This window comes from Trachypithecus francoisi, unplaced genomic scaffold, assembly GCF_009764315.1.
Source record: "Trachypithecus francoisi isolate TF-2019V2 unplaced genomic scaffold, Tfra_2.0 Lachesis_group17, whole genome shotgun sequence".
Classification (NCBI taxonomy): Eukaryota; Metazoa; Chordata; class Mammalia; order Primates; family Cercopithecidae; genus Trachypithecus; species Trachypithecus francoisi.
The window spans coordinates 66,045,098-66,052,007 of NW_022681462.1; the positions used below are offsets into that span (position 1 = coordinate 66,045,098).

General features: G+C 36.5%; 1 pseudogene; it reads right to left on the reverse strand.

The window, feature by feature from the left end:
• Window positions 1-4,659: 4,659 nt before the first annotated feature.
• On the reverse strand, window positions 4,660-6,435 carry LOC117062416 (annotated as a pseudogene).
• Window positions 6,436-6,910: the final 475 nt, after the last annotated feature.

A 6,910-nucleotide genomic window follows, 5' to 3' on the forward strand; every position in this document is an offset into this window, starting at 1 on the left:
TTTTCGTTTATAAAGTAGCCTCTTCCTACCAGCTCTATAGAGTTATTGTTACCTTCCAGTGCAGTGGCTATCAGTGTGGGTTGTATGAGTATTGTCCATAAAGGGTGATGTGGGATGGGTAGGGCAAGTTTTAGAAGTGATAACAATGAGGAAAGGGTGGCATTTGGTGAGCAGAGGGAGATTCAGGAATTCTGAACATCTCACAATCCACTTGACAATCTCACACATATTTGTCCCATCTCCACACCACATGACTCCCCCTGCTCCAAATAGTGTTACTTTAAACAATTAAGCTTTTCATTTTCAGTTAATTGTATATTCACATGAAATAATACTGAGCGGTCCATGCACTTTTTACTCTGTTTCCTCCAATAGTAACATCTTGCAAAACTAGAGTATAATATCACAACCAAGATACTGACATTGACACAGTCAAGATACAGTACATTTCCATCACTACAAGGATCCTTTGTGCTGCCTTTTTTTTTAGTCACACCCACTTCCCTTCCTCCTCTCCTCCCACCTTAACACTTGGCAACCATTGATCTGTTCTCCATTACTATAATTTTGTCCTTTCAAGAATGTTATATAAAAGGTTAATGTGAGTTGGCTTTTTTTTTTATTTAACTCAGTCCATTTTTTAAAAAAATTCATCGAAGTTGTTGTATGTATCAATATTATTGCTGAGTAGTATTCCATGGTGTGAATATTTCACAGTTGTTTCTCCATTCACCCATTGTAGGACATCTAGGTTGTTTTCAGTTCGGGGTTTTAACAAATAAAGCTGCTATCAACAGTCGTATATGGATTCTTGTGTGAACATAGCTCTTCATTTCTCTGGGATAAATGTCTGGTAGTGCAGTTGCTGGGTCACATGGTAGTTGTATGTTTAGTTTTTAGAGAAACTGTTTTCCAGAGTGGCTTGTACTTGTTTTACATTCTCACCAACAATGTATGAGTGATCCAGTTTCTTCATAACTTTGAAGGTTTTTTCATAACCTTGATCTAGTTCCTTCTTAACGTTGCCAGCATTTGGTGTTATCACTATTTTTTTTTTTTTTTTTTTTGAAATAGAGTCTCACTCTGTCACCCAGGCTGGAGCACAGTGACATGATCTTTGCTCACTGCAACCTCCACTTCCTGTATTCAAGTGATTCTCATGCCTCAGCCTCCTGAGTAGCTGGGACTACAGGCATGCACCACCACATCCAACTAATTTTTGCATCTTTAGTAGAGATGTGGTTTCATCATGTTGCCCAGGCTGGTCTCGAATGCCTGACTTCAAGTGATCCACCTGCCTTGGCTTCCCAAAGTGCTGGGATTACAGGTGTGAGCCACTGCACCCAGATAGGTGTTGTCACTGTTTTTTATTTTAGGCGTTCTGATATGTGTATAGAGATATTTCATTGTGGTGTTAATTTTTCATTTCCTTAATGGCTACTGATGTGAAAATATTTTTATTTGATTATTTGTCATCTGTATATCCTTTTTGATGAACTGTCTATGTAATTTTCTCGTTTTCTTATCTGATTATTTTTTAACTGTCACATTTTGAGAGCTCTTTTTGTATTCCAGATAATAGTCATTTGTTGAATACATGGTTTGCAAATATTTTCTTCCATTATGTAGCGTGTCTTTTCATCCCCTCAGCAACAGTCTTTTGCAGAGCAAACTTTTAAATTTTGATGAAGTCCAATTTATCATTTTTTCCTTTTATGGATCATGCTTTTGGTGACAAGTCTAAACATTCTTTGCCTATCCCTGGATCCTGAAGATTTTCTCCTAAGTTTTTTTTTCTGAAAGTTTTATAGTTTTATGGTTTATATTTAAGGGTCTTTGTTCCATTTTGAGTCAGTATAAGATATGAGACTTAGGTCAAGGATCTTTTTTTGGCCTATAGATGTCCAATTCTTCCAGAACCATTTGCTGAAAAGGCAGTCTTTTCTTTATTGAATTGCTTTTGTTCCTTTGTCAAAAATGAATTGGGTATATTTGTGTGGTTCTATTTTTGCAGTCTTTATTCTATCCCATTGATCTTTGTGTCTCTCCTCCCACTGGTACCACAGAGTCTTGATTCTGTTGGTTGATAGATTGTGGAGTTTTTATATCCTTGCTGATTTTCTGTCTAGTTGTTCTGTCAGTTGTTGACAGAGGGGTGTTGAAATCTCTAGCTATAATTGTGGATTTGTCTATTTCTCCTTTCAGTTCTATCAATTTTTGCTTTGCATATTTTGCAGCTTTATTGTTTGGTACAGACACATTTAAGATTACTACATTTTATTGGTGGATTAATTCTTTTATCGCTGTATGATGTTCCTCTGTTTCTGGTAATTTTATTTGTTCTGAAATTTACTTTATCTGATATCAATATGGCCACTTCTACTTTCTTTTGATTGTGTGATCTATCTTTTTCCATTCTTCTATTTTTATTTTATTCTTTTTCACTGTTCAAGGTTTGTTGGGGGTTTTAGTTGGTATGACACTTGGATAGTTGGTTGCGCTGTTTATGTGTAGGTAGCAATATTATAAGTCTTGAAAATAAGTAGACACATTCCTATTACTTTATTTTTATTTTAGCTATTCTAGTTCTTTTGTCTTTCCATGTATTCATTTTAGAATAATCTTGTCCATATCTATAAAATAATCTTGCTGGATTTTTGATAGTAGTTATGTCAAATCTGTATATCAGTTTGGGGAGAATTGACATCTTTACTATGTTGGATCTTTCAATCCATGAACATGATATGTTTCTCCATTTATTTAAATAATTGATTTCTTTAATTGGCATTGAATAGTTTTTGACATAAAAGTTATAGTACATGTTTTACATCTAAGTATTCAATTTTTTGAGTGACTTCAAGTTATATTGCATTTTTAATTTTTGGTATTCATGTATTCATTGCTACTATATGGAAATATAGTTGATTTTTATATGTCTGTCTTATATCCTACAACCTTTCTGAACTCACATTACTTCTAGGAGTTTTTTTTGCAGATTCCTTGGGGTTTTCTGTAAAGACAGTTATGTCTACTGCAAGTAGGAACAGTCAGTCTTATTTTTTTCTTTCTGATATCTATTTCTTTTATTTTCATATGCTGCCATATTGCGTTGGCTAGAGCTTTCAGCACTATGTTGAATAAGAGTGTGAAGGTGGATATTTTTTGCCTCATTCCTCATCTTAGAGAGAACACATTCAGTCTTTTACTAAAGTATAATATTACTGTAGGTGTTTTGTTCCTTGTCAAGTTGAGGATGTTCTCTCTTATTCCTATTTTTTGAGTTTTTTTTTTTTAAATCATAAATGGGTATTGAATTCTCTCCAGTATTTTTCTGTACTGATTGATATGATCCTGTGATTTTTCTTCTTTAGCCAGTTAATATAGTGGATTACAGTCTTTGATTTTAAAATAGCGAACCAATCTTCCATCCCTAGCATAAGCCCCACTTGATTATGGTGTGTGTACTTTTATTATATTCTACTTGCTAACATTAAGAATTATTGCTTTTATATTCATGAGGGTTATTGGCCTTTAGTTATCTTTTTTGTACAGTCTTTGTCTGGTTTTGTGTTTTGGGTAATAGTGTCTTCATGAAATGAGTTGGAAACTGTTCTTTTTTCTTCTGTTTTCTAGAAGAGAATGTGTAAATTGGTTTCAATTCTTTTTAAAATAAATGTTTGGGAGAATTCTCCAGTGAAGCCATCAGGGCCTGGAGTCATTTCTGCTCTTTATTATTTCCTTCTTTCTGCTTCCTTTGGGGTTGTTTTGCTGTTTTTTTTTTTTCTAGATTATTGAAGTGAAAGCTTATAGTACTCATCTGTTACCTTTCCTTTCTAATGTATGCATTTAGTGCTGTGCATTTCTGTCTCAGTACTGCCTTGAATGCATTCCACAAATTTTGATATGCTGCATTTTAATTTCATTCAGTTGAATATATTAAACATTTTCCTTGAAGAATTCCTCTTGCCCTGTGATTATTTAAAAGAATGTTATTTAGTTTCCAAGTGCGTGGAGATTTTCCTGCTATCTTTCTGTTATTGATTTCCAGTTTGATTCCATTTTGGTTGGAGAACACAGTCTACATGATTTTAATTCTTTTAAATCATTTTAAATTTGTTCTATGACCCAGGATAACCTGGTAATCTTGGCATATATTCCATGGGCACTCGAAAATAATGCATATTTTGCTATTGTTGGCTAGAGTGTTCTATAAACACTGACTAGATTCTGTTGGTTGATAGATTGTGGAGTTTTTATATCCTTGCTGATTTTCTGTCTAGTTGTTCTGTCAGTTGTTGACAGAGGGGTGTTGAAATCTCTAGCTATAATTGTGGATTTGTCTATTTCTCCTTTCAGTTCTATCAATTTTTGCTTTGCATATTTTGCAGCTTTATTGTTTGGTACAGACACATTTAAAATTACTACATTTTATTGGTGGATTAATTCTTTTATCACTGTATGATGTTCCTCTGTTTCTGGTAATTTTATTTGTTCTGAAATTTACTTTATCTGATATCAATATGGCCACTTCTACTTTCTTTTGATTGTGTGATCTATCTTTTTCCATTCTCCTATTTTTATTTTATTCTTTTTCACTGTTCAAGGTTTGTTGGGGGTTTTAGTTGGTATGACACTTGGATAGTTGGTTGCGCCGTTTATATGTAGGTCTTTTTACATTATATGGTAATATACGCTACTGATATATATAGTTCACAAAATAAGATCCTTTGTAACAATTATGTACAAGACATGCAATATTGGATTTATACACTGGATCCCAGGATGTGACTGATTGGGAAAAAAGGTTGGACTAGGCATTGTTCAGTGAGGGAGCCAGGAAGTTACATAACACACGGTAAACCTCCATCTGGCTCAAGGGGCAACTGCAGCATGTGCAGCATTGGCAGTGGTGCCTCAGAGGTAGTAGAACTATTTCAGACTAACCAGTTTAGGACTACGCAGGATTAGTACCATCCAGCATTAGGATATAGCTGTAGGATTTTACAAACCATTTCTATGTCTAACTTTAGGAATTGATGTTTTTCCCAGTCCATCTTAATATTACTGTTGTAATCAGACCAGAAAAAAGGACAACATGCACAACCTCCAACTAAAATCCTGTTGTAGCTTAGACAGCGAAATGGATGACATCAGAAGACCTTAAAATTGCAGCTCTGGCTGGGAGCGGTGGCTCACGCCTGTAATTCCAGCACTTTGGAAGGCTGAGGTGGGTGAATTACCTGAGGTCAGGAGTTCAAGACCAGCCTGGTCAACATGGTGAAGCCCTTTCTCTACTAAAAATACAAAAAATTAGCTGGGCGTGGTGGTGGGTACCTGTAATTCCAGCTACTCGGGAGGCTGAGGCAGGAGAATTGCTTGAACCTGGGAGGTGGATGTGGCAGTGAGCCAAGATTGTGCCATTGCACTCCAGCCTGGGCAACAAGAGTGAAACTCCATCTCAAAAACATAATAATAAAAAAATTAAGAAGATACTGCAACTCTTTTTGGATCCCCCAAAGTGTATCTGCACTCTTTTTCAAACGGGCCTCTTCCTTAGGAGTCAGAGTCACCTTCACAAGGTCTGAGATTACATTCTGTCCCAAGATGCAAGCAACACTAAGGAAGACATCATCCTTTATTCCATAGAAACCCTTAATCGTGGTGGAAATTGGGTGTACCCCCCTGAGATTCTTCATTATACTCTCTGCCAAATCTGCCACAGAGAGTCCAATGGCCCAGGATGTGTAGCCTTTCAGTTTGATCACCTTGTAAGGACTCTCAACCACCTGCTTGTGAACCTCTTTCCACTGTTCCTTATCTGTATCAGTCCCTAAATGTGAGTGCAGAGTCTTCAGGGAGACACCAGCAACATTCACTCCGTTCCATAAAGGCACACTAGGATCTCCATGTTCCCTAAGGACCCTGCCATAACAGCTTAATGGGTGAACTCTCAGCTTTCACCCACCAGATAATGGAATTGGGCTGAATCCAGATTGCAACCACTTCCAATAACACAGTTTTTGGGAAAGCCACTTATTTTCCAAGCCACATAGGTCAAGATATCCACTGGATTTGTAACAGTGAGCAACTTGCAGTTCGGGCTGTATTTTACAACAGTAGGAATGATGAATTTAAAGATGTTCACGTTATGCTGGTCCAAATTAAGACAGCTTTCTTCCTCTTGCTGACGTGCCCCAGATGTGGTAATGACCAGCTTGGAGTTTGCAGCTACATTATGGTCTTTGCCAGAGATAATCTTTGGTGTTCTAAGGAAAAGGCTGCCGTGTTGGAGATCCATCATCTCTCCCTTCAATTTGTCTTCCATGACATCAACAAGAGCAAGTTCATCTGCCAAGTCCTTCATTAAGATACTGATGGCACAGACCATGCCAACAGCACCAACCCCAACAAATGTAATCTTAATGGGGGAGGTCTGTTGTTCTTTTAGAATATTATGAATCAGCTGATCCTTGAGAGTTGCAGTACTGGACTTGGAACCAAAAGGAATTGGGAATGCACATCAGGCAAGCACTGGGGCATGCGACAATGAGATCTGGACTTGGTGGCAACAGCTCCAGCACCTCCATCCTTTTGTTTTTAACCATTTATTTTAAACCATACTATTTGCATTTAATATGATTATTGATACCTTAACGTTTAAGTCTGCCATTATATATTTTGCTGTATTTTCTCTCTTTTATTTCTCAATTTTCTTTTCCCTTTTTCCTGTTCAAAATGCAGGCTGCTTGAACATTTTGTAAAATTTCATTTTGATTTTCCAATAGTGTTTTGAGTCTATTAGTCTATAATGCTTTGAGTCTTAGTAGTTGCTTTAGGTATTACCTCATACCCACTCACCCCAACACACACATGCATCTTATCACACACACAAATGTCTGTTAGTGTCATC